General features: G+C 31.2%; 1 protein-coding gene across 2 annotated transcripts in view; it reads right to left on the bottom strand.

Annotated features, from left to right (window-relative positions):
• Positions 1 to 20,946, bottom strand: part of LOC143203583 (dual oxidase maturation factor 1) — a 77,168-nt gene that overhangs the window by 29,228 nt on the left and 26,994 nt on the right. The window contains exon 1 of one of the 2 annotated variants that reach the window (XM_076415795.1): positions 10,516 to 10,741. The exons of the other annotated variant lie outside the window; for it this stretch is intronic. The gene's annotated coding sequence lies outside the window, so the exon portion shown is untranslated. Of the gene's footprint in view, positions 1 to 10,515; positions 10,742 to 20,946 lie in introns of those variants that run through there. 2 annotated transcript variants of the gene reach the window in all.

Genomic DNA, 20,946 nt, shown 5'->3' with positions numbered 1-20,946 from the left:
ATTTTACACCACTCTTAATTTCTAGGTTATACAGTGAAGAGTGTATGTTTATGTCACATTTCTTAAACATTATTAGTTCTAAAGCAGTTTAATTTGAGTTCATTTTTTTCACCCCAAAATATCCATAATTCTTTATTAGGGAGATTAGAGAACTTTTTTGTGAATGGTTTTGTATAAATGGTTCTTCGTATAAAAGCTTTAGTTAGGTTTTTTCAAGAACATTCAGCAGTTTTTTCTATAATTAATCGATCAGATCGATAAGATCAGAGCTATTACTCTTGAATTACTTACAGTCAGTCATATCAGTATCTGTTTCGTCACTCATTAGAATCAGTTATATAAACAAGTATCGCAGTTCAAGATATAAGGTCAGCAGAGGTGCAGGTAAGTCCCCTAGACGTGAACTATTAGATTTAGGATATATCAATGCCTTGAAAAATAGCCCTAGTTCATTGAATATTGACACAAGCGTAGCATTTCAGGGTGTAAAGTCACTAAACGAGGACTGAAGCTGCTTTGGGCTATTTCAATCTATTAGAATGTAGGCAGAAGGTTGCATGGAATATGATCACCAAAGACGGATTGCAGTAGCTTAATTGCTCAATCGTAAACACTGCAGTAAAAACTGTGTTATTCAGAAGATTATCCAAGTCAAACGGCCAAAACTGATACGGTCCTGGTTACAAAGACTGAATAACCGTGTGTTTATTATAAGACTGAATGGTGTGATAAGTGAGACGTCTTGAGATTAGGAATGAGGTGTTATATAGGGCGACTAATATGGCATTAGGTTTTCTAAGAAATTAGTGTGATGTCTGGTGACATCTGGTGATGTGACAAGTCAAAATAGAATATTTTAAAAGTAATTTAAGGGTTCTGTTCGATCAGATTCTCTGTCAATTGTGGACCGATTTTCAGAATTCTTTTTGATTCGAAAGAGTGCACTTACGAGGTGGTTCCATTGGATCTGTTGTGGAGGGGGGAGAGGTAAATCGAGGGGAATCGAGTCGTTCAATGCAAAAGCCATTCAGATTGCTTTTTAAACACTAACTATAGTATATATGACCTCGTAGAAATACTGTACACAACTGCTTTTATGGCGTAATAGTTAAAGCGTTTAGCTCCCAAATGGAGGGGACAATAACTTTTTTTCTAGTTTAGTTGGAATATTTGTCAAATCACTTAGACTAGGTAGCGAGCCCCGGTGCCTATAATATTCCTTATTTTCAATCATCGTTTCTTTATTCCTATTTTTCCTCATACGGACTATCCATTGTAATACTTAATAAAAAACAGCGTAGTTTATTGAGTAAATATCTAATACTGAAAAGAGAAGAATAAAATATTTTTACAAAGAAAATTGAACCGACTTCAAAAATAAGGAAATGGCTAAAAAGTAAAATATAATCAAAATCAGGCTTTTAACACCAAAAAAAAAACGTTTTAAAACACAATACAGTTTGAAGTCGGTGCCGAGCACTAAAACAATACAAAAATAATATAATTTTATGTCATAAACACAAAATTAAATTAGGAACAAAACAAATCTAAATTAATATAACTGTTTAGGCACGGTACCGACTTCAAACTGATTTTTATTTAATTATTGCAAGGATTATTGGGAACATATTTTATTTTAAAACGTTTTTTTTTTTGTTAAAAGTCTAATTTTGATTATTTTTTACTTTTTAACCACTTCCTTATTTTTGAAATCGTTTCAATTCTTTTTGTAAAAATATTTTTGAACTTTATCCGTTTCGTAACTTCATATACTTCCACAAAAACGTGGATAACGTTTTCGGATAATTAACCTTGTTTAAATAGACTAATTATTTTGTCGGTTTCATAACGAATAATTAATTTTATTGTTCGCGTATTTTAAAAGGCGAAAATTAAATTTGTCTCCGACTAGCGAACTCGGCGAGCGAATATTAACATGGACGAAACCCAGCTCGGATCAAGATAATGAAAAAGGAAGTTGATGCAACCGCCTGCCTGCCTGCTTGCTCGCCGCCGTCGTCCATAAAGCAACAAAACTCGCTAATTGGATTAAGAAATTAGCATTAAGCGGGAACGTGATTTTCGCTTTTTTTATAATGTTATTTTTGTCGGAGTTTTGTAATAATCCCGCGGATGCCAGTTGGTTCTGTGCGAACAAAAGTGAAACCTAGTCAGAGGTGGTTGGTTTTTCGTTCGGATATATGGAGCGTCTAATTGTAGAATCAAATAAAACACCTGCTGTATTCTCGACACCTCTAGACACTCGTTGGAATCTAATAGGAATGGTATTTGCATTCGAAAATGAAGAGGTTATAACTAGCGTTGGAAACTACCGACTGAAAACAGTCGAAACAGTCGATAGTCAAAAAAACATTACTATTTTCAGTCAAATGCGCGGTCCGACTGTTGTTTTTTTTCAATTTGTGATTTCCAAGGAAGATATATGAATCCTTTCCTGTATAAATTGTGACAGAGGAAAGGACGGAGATAATTGTTTGGACTTGGAATTGCAGTTAATTTTATATGTCCCTATATTCTCCAACGGAAGTATAAGCGAGACGGAGATGTATATATTCCTTCATGTACTGACTTTAAAAAGAAAAGGAAAATTAATTACTGAATACTATTAACATGAAATTAATAATTTAATTTTGAACGAAGTAGAATTACTTTTATATTTGAATGTTCTGTGGATCTGTAAAAAGGAATGGAATATTTAAATAATACACAATAATAAATATATACAATACAATAGAACTTAACCAAAACCTAAATGTTAAAGTTGTACGATAACCATAAATACTAAATAAAAACTAAACATATACCTTCCTTATCATTCACAATTTTAATCTTTTTACCTTATTGTATTAGGTATCTTGAAAAATATCGTTCCAAAATGCTGCTATATTAATATAGAATATATTGTTATTTATAAGCAAACTACCAAAAAATCATAAAACTATGTCAAACATATAAATCTATGTAAGCGTAAATTGGGTACATTTTTGTCCAGGTCGCGACTAGGACGACAGAGCCAGAATGTTAAAAATCAATCGAATGGAATTAGTAGAACCAAAAACAGTAACTAAAAGTACATGATTGAAAACAGTCGACTGAAACAGTCACTAATAAAAAATAGTGAAATCAGTCGAACCAAAAATAGCGACTGAACCAGTGGATTATATAAACTAGTCAGTTACTAAACAAACATCACATTAGACAAAAAACAAAACGCATTGAACCAAAACAAAACAACTATACTAGTTAGTCGGAAGATACTCTCAACTTGATCTAAAATTATAGAAGTTGATCTATAATACAATTATAAAGCCAATTTGGACCTGTGGACTGCAAATATGGGGTTGCACTAAAAATTCAAATCAACTAGTCCTCCAACGCTGTCAAAACAAGGTTCTTCGATTTATTACCAATGCCTATCGCTATGTAACCAACGAAGAACTGCACGATGACCTGGAAATCAAATGGATTTGCGAAGTTATCCAAAATTTCGCCTTGAAACACGAAAGAAGTTTACTAAATCATACTAACGTGGAAGCAATACAACTGCTGGTTAGCGCGCAGGATGTCAGGAGATTGAAGCGAACAAAACGATACGAACTTATATAAAGTGTATACATTTAGTGTAAACTATAGCTATAAGTTAATAATTAATAAATAATTATAATTTTATAATTGGGGAATACATATTAATGTATTTTCTCGCACTAGTCTTGCTTGTTATTTAATCCAAGTACATAGGAAAAGTAGTGATAAATTAATTGTAAATTAAGATTATACTAAGCGTATCTAATAAAGATGTTCAGTCGAAAGTTCCCAACGCTAGTTATAACATTCTGATCGTATACACGTTTCATCCGTTGGAACATTCTGTTGGAAAATTGCACGTGTTTTATAAGCAAATGCTCAGGTGTGTGTGATGTGTTCGAGGAGCATCAAAATATTATCAAGCATCGCCCTTGACCAGCCCAATCTCCAAACCTCAATATATTAAACCGTAATGGGGAATTTTAAAACAGAGTGTCAGGCCAATTGGCGGATATTTCATCCGTTGGAACATTTCGTTGGAAACTATTCCACGAAAAACTGTATCGGTTTCGAAAACAAATGCTCAGTATGTCAGGTGTTCATATTTTTTTGTCACTTTGACAGGTGTCGTTATTTCACGACTATACAATAGTACGGTGTTGATCTACAGGGAACACACGGGTATAAAGTGTATAAATAAAATAATACATTAATAACAAAAACAGGGGGATAAAACAATAGATAGTGTATATACAATTTTAAAATGAACACAAATACAGGACTACAAACACAGCCATAATGAAGTAGAGGTTTTATCCAACTGTACACCCATACCGAAGTGGTAATGGATGGTGGTAATAGTGGAAGAGAAAATCGATCTCTCCTAGAAATCCGAGGAGTCCCTACCTAACAGCCCATACTTAGTTCTAATCTGAGTGAGCCGAGGACGGCCGTTCAATATGTAGTAGACTGAAATAGGGGTACGGTGACAAAACTCACAGCAGGTGGGCTCGTAGTCATCAAGAGGCCGTGCGAGAAACGACAGTGGCCCAATCTCAGTTAATTCAACGCTACGGCATGGTGACGAAGGGAAGGAACGCGAAGTCAGGAGAAAAAATCAGCTTTAACCTTAAAGAGCTTGTTGTGGTTGGCTTCCTCAATGTTACCAACAATGTTATACCTCGCTATTTGTGAAACAAGATACCAATGCTGTAAGGTTGGTATGGGCACAAACATCCGTGAGATGAGGGAGGGGAGATGAGGCTGCCGAAGACATTGAGAACATGAACAGGACACAATGAGAACATTTCGGGAGGCGGTTAGGACTAGCTATTCTTTGAAGGTTTGTGTTGAGATGTACGATACGAACCTTTGAATATTGCGAAGTTCATATTTGTTGTACATCCCCTATAGTTACGGACTTTCAACATTATTTTTAATGTCTGTTTACTATTAAAAACAAGAAAATAAAATTATGAGTGTGTAACAACGAGGTAATGAGTAATAAAAACAATGTTGCAAGGCGTCGCTCATCCTAGGCACCATCGAAAGCGGCGAATCTTCGATCCAAACCGTCGATTACGTGAAATTACACCAGCCGACCAATTACAAAATGTTTGTATGCAGATCATGGTGTTCGCCATTGATTTCACAAGGCTTTTTTGAAACGTTCGGCATAATCAGCTGGAACCTTACGATTTTACATAACGAAACGTAAGAGTTCGTGATCGTTTGTTGATATATTTCGAGCGCTAGAGAGGCGAAACTTAATAGAGCATTGAAAATGCGCCCGCCGCTAATGTTCTTTCGGGTGTTGCTGTTTCTCGGCGATGATCTTTACGGCCAGATAACCACCGAGGCCTTTTACATTCTCCCGCTTCATCGAGAACACTTTCAATTAAAACTGTACTGGTTATACGGGAAGAATATCGTTACAGTTCTTCGTAAATTCGCTTGAAAGGATAAAATGCGATCGTTTTTTTTTTACTTTGTAGCGATCTTGAGGCATGTCGAATTTTACATAGTGGAATAACGGTCTACAAAATACCCAGAAATATAATCCCAGAGGTTGAATACGGGCGGGTTGCCAACTGGAACCCGACAACGAATAGCTGGCAACCCCGAGGCGTTTATTTGGGATGTTATTGAAGGGTATTTCAGTAACCGACCATCGTTTGGTTTAGACGTGCCACCATCGACTGCCCAAGCCTCGTCTCCAGGTAACACCGCTGTCATCCGTTTTATCTATTTTGTATTTTCTACATTTTTTTATATTACCAATAAATAACGGTCACATAATATAAACACCACTGTTTAATTTCGTTTTATCTCCATTCACCGAGCCATATCAATTTACCCTAAAACTTTAAAAGACGTTCATTGTTAAAAATCTAAAAAAAAGAACAGAGCGATATCGTGTTAGAGAATGAAGTTGGTTTGGTTTAAATATCGATCAATTTTCGTTCTTCTTCAGCATTTCAAAGCAGTGTGCCAATAAAGCCGTGATGCATCGATCTAAACAAGTGGTAATCATCGCTGTGTTTGGTGAATATACTGATTACCACACAAGGAGATGATTTCGCACTTGTTACTCGCCTTTTCCAATATTTTCTGTACGTCTCTGTAACTTGTCGTTGTTAACAGTTTCGTTTAGTTTTAGCATCTCGTAATACACGATACCTTGATGGTTCCCTCATATACACAGCAAGATTTTATAGCCATGAATATTCGTCTTGGCCGTCCCAAGCTATGACTTTTTGTACTTAAGATTGTCGTAGTAGATTAACTTTAATTGCCAGTCGTGTGATATGTAGTTCCGTTCGTCTTTGAATCTTTCTTATCGCATGTACAACATTTGGAAAGAGCTTGTAGCGACCTTGAGGCATGCAGAATTTTACATGGTGGAATAACGGTCTACAAAGTACCCAGAAATATAATCCCAGATGTTGAACACGGGCGGGGTGCCAGCAGCGCCAACCAGTGCATGATAATGAATATCTGGCATCCCCGAGACGTTTATCTGGGAGATTATTGAATGATACTTTCGATCATTCAGTAACAGACATGCCACCATCGACTGCCTAAGCCTCGTCTACAGGTAATCCCAGAGCAGCTTCCATTTGTATATTTGTATTTTCTTTTTTTATTATCGCCAATAAATAACGGTCACACCACGTAAACTATAACTGTTTCATTTCAACGCTATGTAATAGTCGCTGTTGATGGTCCTTCCTTTTTCAAGATAGTCAATGAAAATTATTCCTTGCCAGCCGATTGTTGCGTTTTCCCACGGTTTGGAGCGGGTTCATCGTGTGCAGTCCACTCTAGAGACTGTCGGTTGGACTTCGGAGTGAAATAATGGAGCCATGTTTCATCCATGGTTATATGTCGACGCAAAAACTCGGGTTTATTGCGCTTGATCATCTTCAAACACTGCTCCGATTCATCAACTCGTCATTGTTTTTGGTCAAAAGTGAGCTCGCGCGGCACCCACTTTGCACAGAGCTTTCTCATACCCAAATATTCGTGAATGATATGATGTACACCTTCAGTTGATATCTTTAGTGTATTTGCTATTTCATTCAGTTTCAATTTATGGTCATTTAAAATCATTTTGTGGATTTTTTCCACAGCTTTCACCGTCTTCTGTGCTCATTTCACCATGTCTAAACTTAGCATACCAATCCTTGATGGTTTTTGATGGGCTCTGACATCATATTTCCTCCAGTCAAACAACAATTTTGAGTGTTTTATGATTAGCGTCTGTATACATCGATTAACTCAATAACACTGAATAAAAACCCGTTATTTTATATAGAGAAATGTGATAACCATCGAATTTAACAGTTATCCTAAGTTGTTTAACAGTTATTTTTATTAATTTTTAGCATTTTCGCCAAAATATTGGCGGGTTAAAATACATTCAAGAACCTAATAACACAGATCAATCACCATATGTTAATTATTTGATTTTATGACCCTAATAGATATAAAAAAAATTAGGTTAACGATATCCTTTTAATTTGCAAAGCATCCCGTCCTTTTTTTCTTAACACAATATTTCATCGAATCAGATAAAAAAAACTGAGGATATCGAGAGACCATCGCTTACGAAACGTAGTTGATGAAATTAGTAATAATTAAAATGGCATCGTAAATAATTTTTTTTTGTGGTTCGCGCGCTTTTTTTCTTTCGCCGACACTTTTTTCCTCGGCTTTGGCTCCGCTGGTTTCACAACATCTGCCCCCTGTCTATATCGCGAGTGGGTCGACAGATGGCAAATGGGTATTTGACAGAACGAATGGCTCTGTCTGCCATTTGAGAAACGAAAGCGATTGCGATCAATAAGTGTCAAGATTGTTTTCTCGATTTATTTTAACAATATTTTTGCAATTCACCATTACGTATACATACATAATATCAATTTAACAACCTCTCAGGTTTTCTTCGAAGGATTTCAAAGCTTCTTCATCATATCGCTTAATTTTTCGTAGGAATATATATGTCAGGTCTATAAATTAATTAAATTCGTAACCAACTTCATGTTGAAACCTTACTCATGAAGCGTATATATTACTAAAACTAGGAGTGTTGAAAATAATAAGAAGATATTGTGTTAAAATGAAGTATTAACAATGACCGGTTCGATTTCCTAACCTATTTCCTGTTAGCCTTCATCAGTTTACACATACCTTAAGCTATATAGCATTTTTAAAACCGTCAAAAGTATAACAAATACTTTTAATTAATTATAGATTAGTGGTTTAAAAAAATCATTGTTATTTTGTAAGAGGAAGAAATAATATAATTGTTTTCAATGTCAAGGCAACTTATACATATATAATATCAATTCTCTCTAGCTCTCTAGTTTTCTTCGAAGGATTTCAAAGCTTCTTCATCATATCACTTAATTATTCATAGGAACATATATCAGGCCTATAAATTACTTATATTTGTAACCAACTTTTTTTCTTCGATTCTTTGAAAATAATAAGAAGATATTGTGTTAAAATGAAGTATTAACTTTCGATTTCCTAACCTATTTCCTGTTAGCCTTCATCAATTTACATATACCTTGAGCTATAAAGCATTTTTAGACCCGTGAGAAGTCTAACAGATACATTTAATTAATAACAGATGAGTGGTATGAAGAAGAAAATCATCAGTTATTTTGTAAGAGGAAGAAATAATACCATTGTTTTCAATGTCAAGGCAACTTATATATATATATATAATATCAATTCTCTCTAGCTCTCTAGTTTTCTTCGAAGGATTTCAAAGCTTCTTCATCATATCACTTAATTATTCATAAGAATATATATCACGCCTATAAATTACTTACATTTGTAACCAACTTTTGTTCTTCGATTCTTTCTTTCGATTTCCTAACCTATTTCCTGTTAGCCTTCATCAATTTACATATACCTTGAGCTATAAAGCATTTCTAAACCCGTGAGAAGTCTAACAGATACATTTAATTAATAACAGATTAGTGGTATGAAGAAGAAAATCATCAGTTATTTTGTAAGAGGAAGAAATAATACCATTGTTTTCAATGTCAAGGCAACTTATACATATATAATATCAATTCTGTCTAGCTCTCTAGTTTTCTTCGAAGGATTTCAAAGCTTCTTCATCATATCACTTAATTATTCATAAGAATATATATCAGGCCTATAAATTACTTATATTTGTAACCAACTTTTTTTCTTCGATTCTTTCTTTCGATTTCCTAACCTATTTCCTGTTAGCCTTCATCAATTTACATATACCTTGAGCTATAAAGCATTTTTAAACCCGTGAGAAGTCTAACAGATACATTTAATTAATAACAGATGCGTGGTCTGAAGAAGAAAATCATCAGTTATTTTGTAAGAGGAAGAAATAATACAACTGTTTTACAATTTAACTCAATATCGAGACAACTCCATATGCAATATATTACAAACTTCAAATTCATATTTCACAATACCGTTCAATAATTTTTATTAAACAACACCCCAGTTTTGGACAAAAGTTATTTTAATAATCGCATATTTGCGCCTGCTCTATTATTATTCTCTGGTAATATAAAGAAAAACACCCTTTATAAGTTGATTAATGGCGGTAATTTAAAATCACCTTGTAGAATGAAAGATAATTTTATCCTAATATATACAGAAGAAACCTTAATCTTATGGACTGACAAAAAGACATGAAATAAGGATATAGTTAAGGACACAGCAGCTATTAGAAAAAGGTCAACATCTGCTTATTTTTTGAAGACCTAGACTTTCTTGTTGGTGGTAAATATTGGGACTATTAATTAATGTCTGTCTTAGCTTCATTCTTTATATGTTGATGGTCAATAAACCTAGCAAAATATTGACTTATTGTAAAAATGAAAGTAACAAAATTAGGTTTGTTTTAAAAGTAGAAATCCTTTATAAATAATGAATATTTTTACATTGTTCTTCAATATATATATTGATGATAACTGGTTGTACAATCAGAATTCATTCACTGACTTCTTCACGTGTTAATGATAATAATATAACAATAACAACCTTAACAAAAGGCAAAATTACAAAAAAGGATTGTTTTTAAATAACGCAGTAAATATTTTAGCAGATTTTAGAATATGTTTTAAGGAGATAAAATTACTAAAAGTAAATATCAGTATCTTTGCATTTTCTTTGATGACAATAAACGAATTCTTTTTTTAGCATCATTCTTATTATTTTACAAACTCAATTAAAACTTCATTGTACTGTTGTACCTTAGACATAAACAACTTAATTATTAGATACTATAAAAAATCACAATATAAGTACACAGGAGCTTGTTAAACAAGTATTATTATTCATATTTTGATGATATTTACGATGAAAACAAAGACAGGAGATCAGTCTAACGGTGTACTGTAAAACAATCGATAACATTGATGATTGAAAAATGGTGCGATCTTATGTTATGGAATATCATCTTACCACTGTTGCATCAATTGAAGATAATAATCCAGAAAGTCGATCCTGATATCACCAAAAAAATATAAACACCACACACAGCCACTACTGACGAAAAACAATGAAAAATCGATCAAACTAGAGTTTTCCCACGGAAAATTTTTCGATTTCTCGATGCCGGAAAGTCGGCAGACGCACGAAACGTTTTAAGTCGGGCCGAGCGAGTCAGTCCGCGCTCAGCAGGAACAGCAGAAACAATCGAGATACGCTTCTTGAGGCTTAGCTGGTCATGATTGGGCGGCAGGAAGGGGATTCAAGGCCACGGAAGCGCGGTTGCCAGCGCCGCCGCATCTGGAGGTCACCACACGGACGTGTGACGCGTGCGATGGACTGGTTCAATCCCGGATGTAGGGGAATCGATTAAGATTTGAATGAGTACCGAAAAAAATCGGGAAAATTCAAAAGCAGATCTGGTTTTTCCTCGGAGATTATTTTGATCTCAGTAAAACATTTTTGTAGTGTTTTTGTGGGCTGAAACCGTATTTAAAATCAGTTTTTTTAACATACACGATAGGCATGTTAATCATGGGAAAGAATAACAAAAATATTGACTTATAAAAATATTAATTTTTAGACGTATTGTAAAAAATAATTTATTTTTTAATTACAACTATGATCGCTAAGATTTGAATAGAAATAAGTGCAGAAAATTGACTATATTTTATAATATAAACACTAACAAGAAGCTCTACGAAACACTGACGTCAGTCGTTAGTTTTGGGCAGCTAGTTTTCTATAAAAACAATTACCTAAGAATATACTACGAATGATTAAGCAAATATTATGTTTCACCATTACCATTAGCACTTAAAACATCACACCACTTACCTCCCTTACTTATTATTGTTCATTAAAAACAAAGTTCTAAAAATCTGCGAAATCCATTACATTTGCGTCGATATGGCAATGCAGCGATCCGCATTATACTTCGATGGCCTTGCCAAGAAGCCCAAGCGAAAAAAATGCATTTATGTTCTCTCCTTCCCCGCTTATCAACATGCCACTTCGGCAACCTTATGCCTCAATTTTTGCATTATCAACATACATTAATAATAATAATGGTCTTGGTGGTGTTATTAAAATCGAATTACTCACACCGCGACCTAGAGTAGGTATAAAGTGCGTATGTGTGCGTTTCGATTTGATTTTAACCTCCGTGTAGTCCAGATTTGTCACCGTTTGACCTTGCGAGGTATTTGCGAATTCGTGCGACGAAGATGATCGGAATTATAAAGATTGTGAATTGATTTTCCTGTTGGGACATTCTTTCTTGAAAACTCTTACCTGCTTTTTGACAAAACAACAAAAAATATGTAAGATATTCTTCAAATAGTATTTTCCTAGCTTTTATTTTGACTCTTTAGAAAATCATTTCGTTACAGAACAACATTGTTCAGTAAAATGAGATATAACAAAAATGAAAGCCTCATGACTTTGGTAAGGTATAGCATAAATTACGCCAACTATTATGAATCCATAATATAGTTTTTTTATTGATAGTTTCAAACGACATTAATTAGCAATTCTGATATTATAATATCTTAGATTCTTGGTTCACAGGCTAAGATGGGATATCTGATCTGTTCAATATATTTAAGTTTACATTTAAATTCCTTCCTGTTCTCATATTAACATTCTTTCATACCTTTTAGCACTAATATGTTAAAATAAATTCCAGATGTGTTCTAAAAGAATATCGTGTTGAATAACTCCAATTAAGATATGGTATGGAGTTGGTATTTTGTTTTGTAACCTTCGAAAGATAGTTTCCTTTTGACCTGAAATACTGTGTTATTTACGGATATATAGATTTAATTTACAATACGTGCTTCTTAGTTAGATATCTTGGATAATCACCAGATTTATGTCAAGATATTTAATCCTAGTATAAAGAAACTTTGAATATACATGTATGTTGGTACAATAGAAACGAAATTCTATGTGAAATTGCTTTAGAGTCTGTAAATTTTAAGTGATGAATAGTGATATAATCGCTTTTTGAAAATATAATTTTCATTGTGTAATTTAAAAACTTAACTCAAAGGTTATTAACAATTATTATACTACCATTCGATTCAACATAAAATGCTGTACAGTTCTTGTAATTTTCATTAACCTGATATTTGTGGAACGGATAGGACAATTTTGTTGTTATTAATATTAGTGTGGCTAAAAATCGCTAAGTTTCCTGACTATATATATGGAAAAAGTGTCAATATTTTTTACCTCTCGCATTAAGATGAAACACTCAAAATATATGTATTTTGATATGAAAGAAACGAAAATGTATATTAAATTGCTAGAGAATTAATAGCTTTTAAGATATTTGACATAAACAGAAATACACCCATATCTTGTATATATACTTTTCGTTAAGTAACTTAAAAACCAAGGACCATATAAAAATTAGTATACCCCTATTGTATTCACCGTAAAATTCTGTACAATACTTGTAATTTTCATAGATCTGAGTTTTGTTGAACGGATTTGGCAGCAATATATATGAAAATGGCAAAAAATCGCTAATTTTCCTGACTATATATATGGAAAAAGTGTCAATATTTTTTACCTCTCGCATTAAGGTGGAACACTCAAAATATATGTATTTTGATATGAAAGAAACGAAAATGTATATTAAATTGCTAGAGAATTAATAGCTTTTAAGATATTTGACATAAACAGAAATACACCCATATCTTGTATATATACTTTTCGTTAAGTAACTTAAAAACCAATGACCATATAAAAATTAATATACCCCTATTGTATTCACCGTAAAATTCTGTACATTAGGTGTAATTTTCATAGATCTGAGTTTTGTTGAACGGATTTGGCAGCAATATATATGAAAATGGCAAAAAATCGCTAATTTTCCTGACTATATATATGGAAAAAGTGTCAATATTTTTTACCTCTCGCATTAAGATGAAACACTCAAAATATATGTATTTTGATATGAAAGAAACGAAAATGTATATTAAATTGCTAGAGAATTAATAGCTTTTAAGATATTTGGCATAAACAGAAATACACCCATTTCTTGTATATATACTTTTCGTTAAGTAACTTAAAAACCAAGGACCATATAAAAATTAATATACCCCTATTGTATTCACCGTAAAATTCTGTACATTAGGTGTAATTTTCATAGATCTGAGTTTTGTTGAACGGATTTGGCAGCAATATATATGAAAATGGCAAAAAATCGCTAATTTTCCTGACTATATATATGGAAAAAGTGTCAATATTTTTTACCTCTCGCATTAAGATGAAACACTCAAAATATATGTATTTTGATATGAAAGAATCGAAAATGTATATTAAATTGCTAGAGAATTAATAGCTTTTAAGAAATTTGACATAAACAGAAATACACCCATATCTTGTATATATACTTTTCGTTAAGTAACTTAAAAACCAAGGACCGTATAAAAATTAATATACCCCTATTGTATTCACCGTAAAATTCTGTACATTAGGTGTAATTTTCATAGATCTGAGTTTTGTTGAACGGATTTGGCAGCAATATATATGAAAATGGCAAAAAATCGCTAATTTTCCTGACTATATATATGGAAAAAGTGTCAATATTTTTTACCTCTCGCATTAAGATGAAACACTCAAAATATATGTATTTTGATATGAAAGAAACGAAAATGTATATTAAATTGCTAGAGAATTAATAGCTTTTAAGATATTTGGCATAAACAGAAATACACCCATTTCTTGTATATATACTTTTCGTTAAGTAACTTAAAAACCAAGGACCATATAAAAATTAATATACCCCTATTGTATTCACCGTAAAATTCTGTACATTAGGTGTAATTTTCATAGATCTGAGTTTTGTTGAACGGATTTGGCAGCAATATATATGAAAATGGCAAAAAATCGCTAATTTTCCTGACTATATATATGGAAAAAGTGTCAATATTTTTTACCTCTCGCATTAAGATGAAACACTCAAAATATATGTATTTTGATATGAAAGAAACGAAAATGTATATTAAATTGCTAGAGAATTAATAGCTTTTAAGATATTTGGCATAAACAGAAATACACCCATTTCTTGTATATATACTTTTCGTTAAGTAACTTAAAAACCAAGGACCATATAAAAATTAATATACCCCTATTGTATTCACCGTAAAATTCTGTACATTAGGTGTAATTTTCATAGATCTGAGTTTTGTTGAACGGATTTGGCAGCAATATATATGAAAATGGCAAAAAATCGCTAATTTTCCTGACTATATATATGGAAAAAGTGTCAATATTTTTTACCTCTCGCATTAAGATGAAACACTCAAAATATATGTATTTTGATATGAAAGAATCGAAAATGTATATTAAATTGCTAGAGAATTAATAGCTTTTAAGAAATTTGACATAAACAGAAATACACCCATATCTTGTATATATACTTTTCGTTAAGTAACTTAAAAACCAAGGACCGTATAAAAATTAATATACCCCTATTGTATTCACCGTAAAATTCTGTACATTAGGTGTAATTTTCATAGATCTGAGTTTTGTTGAACGGATTTGGCAGCAATATATATGAAAATGGCAAAAAATCGCTAATTTTCCTGACTATATATATGGAAAAAGTGTCAATATTTTTTACCTCTCGCATTAAGATGAAACACTCAAAATATATGTATTTTGATATGAAAGAATCGAAAATGTATATTAAATTGCTAGAGAATTAATAGCTTTTAAGAAATTTGACATAAACAGAAATACACCCATATCTTGTATATATACTTTTCGTTAAGTAACTTAAAAACCAAGGACCGTATAAAAATTAATATACCCCTATTGTATTCACCGTAAAATTCTGTACATTAGGTGTAATTTTCATAGATCTGAGTTTTGTTGAACGGATTTGGCAGCAATATATATGAAAATGGCAAAAAATCGCTAATTTTCCTGACTATATATATGGAAAAAGTGTCAATATTTTTTACCTCTCGCATTAAGATGAAACACTCAAAATATATGTATTTTGATATGAAAGAAACGAAAATGTGTATTAAATTGCTAGAGAATTAATAGCTTTTAAGATATTTGGCATAAACAGAAATACACCCATATCTTGTATATATACTTTTCGTTAAGAAACTTAAAAACCAAGGACCATATAAAAATTAATATACCCCTATTGTATTCACCGTAAAATTCTGTACATTAGGTGTAATTTTCATAGATCTGAGTTTTGTTGAACGGATTTGGCAGCAATATATATGAAAATGGCAAAAAATCGCTAATTTTCCTGACTATATATATGGAAAAAGTGTCAATATTTTTTACCTCTCGCATTAAGATGAAACACTCAAAATATATGTATTTTGATATGAAAGAATCGAAAATGTATATTAAATTGCTAGAGAATTAATAGCTTTTAAGAAATTTGACATAAACAGAAATACACCCATATCTTGTATATATACTTTTCGTTAAGTAACTTAAAAACCAAGGACCGTATAAAAATTAATATACCCCTATTGTATTCACCGTAAAATTCTGTACATTAGGTGTAATTTTCATAGATCTGAGTTTTGTTGAACGGATTTGGCAGCAATATATATGAAAATGGCAAAAAATCGCTAATTTTCCTGACTATATATATGGAAAAAGTGTCAATATTTTTTACCTCTCGCATTAAGATGAAACACTCAAAATATATGTATTTTGATATGAAAGAATCGAAAATGTATATTAAATTGCTAGAGAATTAATAGCTTTTAAGAAATTTGACATAAACAGAAATACACCCATATCTTGTATATATACTTTTCGTTAAGTAACTTAAAAACCAAGGACCGTATAAAAATTAATATACCCCTATTGTATTCACCGTAAAATTCTGTACATTAGGTGTAATTTTCATAGATCTGAGTTTTGTTGAACGGATTTGGCAGCAATATATATGAAAATGGCAAAAAATCGCTAATTTTCCTGACTATATATATGGAAAAAGTGTCAATATTTTTTACCTCTCGCATTAAGATGAAACACTCAAAATATATGTATTTTGATATGAAAGAATCGAAAATGTATATTAAATTGCTAGAGAATTAATAGCTTTTAAGAAATTTGACATAAACAGAAATACACCCATATCTTGTATATATACTTTTCGTTAAGTAACTTAAAAACCAAGGACCGTATAAAAATTAATATACCCCTATTGTATTCACCGTAAAATTCTGTACATTAGGTGTAATTTTCATAGATCTGAGTTTTGTTGAACGGATTTGGCAGCAATATATATGAAAATGGCAAAAAATCGCTAATTTTCCTGACTATATATATGGAAAAAGTGTCAATATTTTTTACCTCTCGCATTAAGATGAAACACTCAAAATATATGTATTTTGATATGAAAGAAATGAAAATGTATATTAAATTGCTAGAGAATTAATAGCTTTTAAGATATTTGGCATAAACAGAAATACACCCATTTCTTGTATATATACTTTTCGTTAAGTAACTTAAAAACCAAGGACCGTATAAAAATTAATATACCCCTATTGTATTCACCGTAAAATTCTGTACATTAGGTGTAATTTTCATAGATCTGAGTTTTGTTGAACGGATTTGGCAGCAATATATATGAAAATGGCAAAAAATCGCTAATTTTCCTGACTATATATATGGAAAAAGTGTCAATATTTTTTACCTCTCGCATTAAGATGAAACACTCAAAATATATGTATTTTGATATGAAAGAATCGAAAATGTATATTAAATTGCTAGAGAATTAATAGCTTTTAAGAAATTTGACATAAACAGAAATACACCCATATCTTGTATATATACTTTTCGTTAAGTAACTTAAAAACCAAGGACCGTATAAAAATTAATATACCCCTATTGTATTCACCGTAAAATTCTGTACATTAGGTGTAATTTTCATAGATCTGAGTTTTGTTGAACGGATTTGGCAGCAATATATATGAAAATGGCAAAAAATCGCTAATTTTCCTGACTATATATATGGAAAAAGTGTCAATATTTTTTACCTCTCGCATTAAGATGAAACACTCAAAATATATGTATTTTGATATGAAAGAAACGAAAATGTATATTAAATTGCTAGAGAATTAATAGCTTTTAAGATATTTGGCATAAACAGAAATACACCCATTTCTTGTATATATACTTTTCGTTAAGTAACTTAAAAACCAAGGACCGTATAAAAATTAATATACCCCTATTGTATTCACCGTAAAATTCTGTACATTAGGTGTAATTTTCATAGATCTGAGTTTTGTTGAACGGATTTGGCAGCAATATATATGAAAATGGCAAAAAATCGCTAATTTTCCTGACTATATATATGGAAAAAGTGTCAATATTTTTTACCTCTCGCATTAAGATGAAACACTCAAAATATATGTATTTTGATATGAAAGAAACGAAAATGTATATTAAATTGCTAGAGAATTAATAGCTTTTAAGAAATTTGACATAAACAGAAATACACCCATATCTTGTATATATACTTTTCGTTAAGTAACTTAAAAACCAAGGACCGTATAAAAATTAATATACCCCTATTGTATTCACCGTAAAATTCTGTACATTAGGTGTAATATTCATAGATCTGAGTTTTGTTGAACGGATTTGGCAGCAATATATATGAAAATGGCAAAAAATCGCTAATTTTCCTGACTATATATATGGAAAAAGTGTCAATATTTTTTACCTCTCGCATTAAGATGAAACACTCAAAATATATGTATTTTGATATGAAAGAATCGAAAATGTATATTAAATTGCTAGAGAATTAATAGCTTTTAAGAAATTTGACATAAACAGAAATACACCCATATCTTGTATATATACTTTTCGTTAAGTAACTTAAAAACCAAGGACCGTATAAAAATTAATATACCCCTATTGTATTCACCGTAAAATTCTGTACATTAGGTGTAATTTTCATAGATCTGAGTTTTGTTGAACGGATTTGGCAGCAATATATATGAAAATGGCAAAAAATCGCTAATTTTCCTGACTATATATATGGAAAAAGTGTCAATATTTTTTACCTCTCGCATTAAGATGAAACACTCAAAATATATGTATTTTGATATGAAAGAATCGAAAATGTATATTAAATTGCTAGAGAATTAATAGCTTTTAAGAAATTTGACATAAACAGAAATACACCCATATCTTGTATATATACTTTTCGTTAAGTAACTTAAAAACCAAGGACCATATAAAAATTAATATACTCCTATTGTATTCACCATAAAATTCTGTACATTAGGTGTAATTTTCATAGATCTGAGTTTTGTTGAACGGATTTGGCAGCAATATATATGAAAATGGCAAAAAATCGCTAATTTTCCTGACTATATATATGGAAAAAGTGTCAATATTTTTTACCTCTCGCATTAAGATGAAACACTCAAAATATATGTATTTTGATATGAAAGAAACGAAAATGTATATTAAATTGCTAGAGAATTAATAGCTTCTAAGATATTTGGCATAAACAGAAATACACCCATATCTTGTATATATACTTTTCGTTAAGTAACTTAAAAACCAAGGACCATATAAAAATTAATATACCCCTATTGTATTCACCGTAAAATTCTGTACATTAGGTGTAATTTTCATAGATCTGAGTTTTGTTGAACGGATTTGGCAGCAATATATATGAAAATGGCAAAAAATCGCTAATTTTCCTGACTATATATATGGAAAAAGTGTCAATATTTTTTACCTCTCGCATTAAGATGAAACACTCAAAATATATGTATTTTGATATGAAAGAAACGAAAATGTATATTAAATTGCTAGAGAATTAATAGCTTTTAAGATATTTGGCATAAACAGAAATACACCCATTTCTTGTAAATATACTTTTCGTTAAGTAACTTAAAAACCAAGGACCATATAAAAATTAATATACCCCTATTGTATTCACCGTAAAATTCTGTACATTAGGTGTAATATTCATAGATCTGAGTTTTGTTGAACGGATTTGGCAGCAATATATATGAAAATGGCAAAAAATCGCTAATTTTCCTGACTATATATATGGAAAAAGTGTCAATATTTTTTACCTCTCGCATTAAGATGAAACACTCAAAATATATGTATTTTGATATGAAAGAAACGAAAATGTATATTAAATTGCTAGAGAATTAATAGCTTTTAAGATATTTGGCATAAACAGAAATACACCCATTTCTTGTATATATACTTTTCGTTAAGTAACTTAAAAACCAAGGACCGTATAAAAATTAATATACCCCTATTGTATTCACCGTAAAATTCTGTACATTAGGTGTAATTTTCATAGATCTGAGTTTTGTTGAACGGATTTGGCAGCAATATATATGAAAATGGCAAAAAATCGCTAATTTTCCTGACTATATATATGGAAAAAGTGTCAATATTTTTTACCTCTCGCATTAAGATGAAACACTCAAAATATATGTATTTTGATATGAAAGAATCGAAAATGTATATTAAATTGCTAGAGAATTAATAGCTTTTAAGAAATTTGACATAAACAGAAATACACCCATATCTTGTATATATACTTTTCGTTAAGTAACTTAAAAACCAAGGACCGTATAAAAATTAATATACCCCTATTGTATTCACCGTAAAATTCTGTACATTAGGTGTAATTTTCATAGATCTGAGTTTTGTTGAACGGATTTGGCAGCAATATATATGAAAATGGCAAAAAATCGCTAATTTTCCTGACTATATATATGGAAAAAGTGTCAATATTTTTTACCTCTCGCATTAAGATGAAACACTCAAAATATATGTATTTTGATATGAAAGAATCGAAAATGTATATTAAATTGCTAGAGAATTAATAGCTTTTAAGAAATTTGACATAAACAGAAATACACCCATATCTTGTATATATACTTTTCGTTAAGTAACTTAAAAACCAAGGACCGTATAAAAATTAATATACCCCTATTGTATTCACCGTAAAATTCTGTACATTAGGTGTAATTTTCATAGATCTGAGTTTTGTTGAACGGATTTGGCAGCAATATATATGAAAATGGCAAAAAATCGCTAATTTTCCTGACTATATATATGGAAAAAGTGTCAATATTTTTTACCTCTCGCATTAAGATGAAACACTCAAAATATATGTATTTTGATATGAAAGAAACGAAAATGTATATTAAATTGCTAGAGAATTAATAGCTTTTAAGATATTTGGCATAAACAGAAATACACCCATTTCTTGTATATATACTTTTCGTTAAGTAACTTAAAAACCAAGGACCGTATAAAAATTAATATACCCCTATTGTATTCACCGTAAAATTCTGTACATTAGGTGTAATTTTCATAGATCTGAGTTTTGTTGAACGGATTTGGCAGCAATATATATGA

Source organism: Rhynchophorus ferrugineus, unplaced genomic scaffold, assembly GCF_030347505.1.
Source record: "Rhynchophorus ferrugineus isolate W39M unplaced genomic scaffold, kcgeb_rfMv2 rfM10, whole genome shotgun sequence".
In the NCBI taxonomy this organism is placed as follows: Eukaryota; Metazoa; Arthropoda; class Insecta; order Coleoptera; family Curculionidae; genus Rhynchophorus; species Rhynchophorus ferrugineus.
The sequence above is the reverse complement of the archived record's forward strand: the minus strand, read 5'-3'. Positions and strand labels throughout refer to the sequence as shown.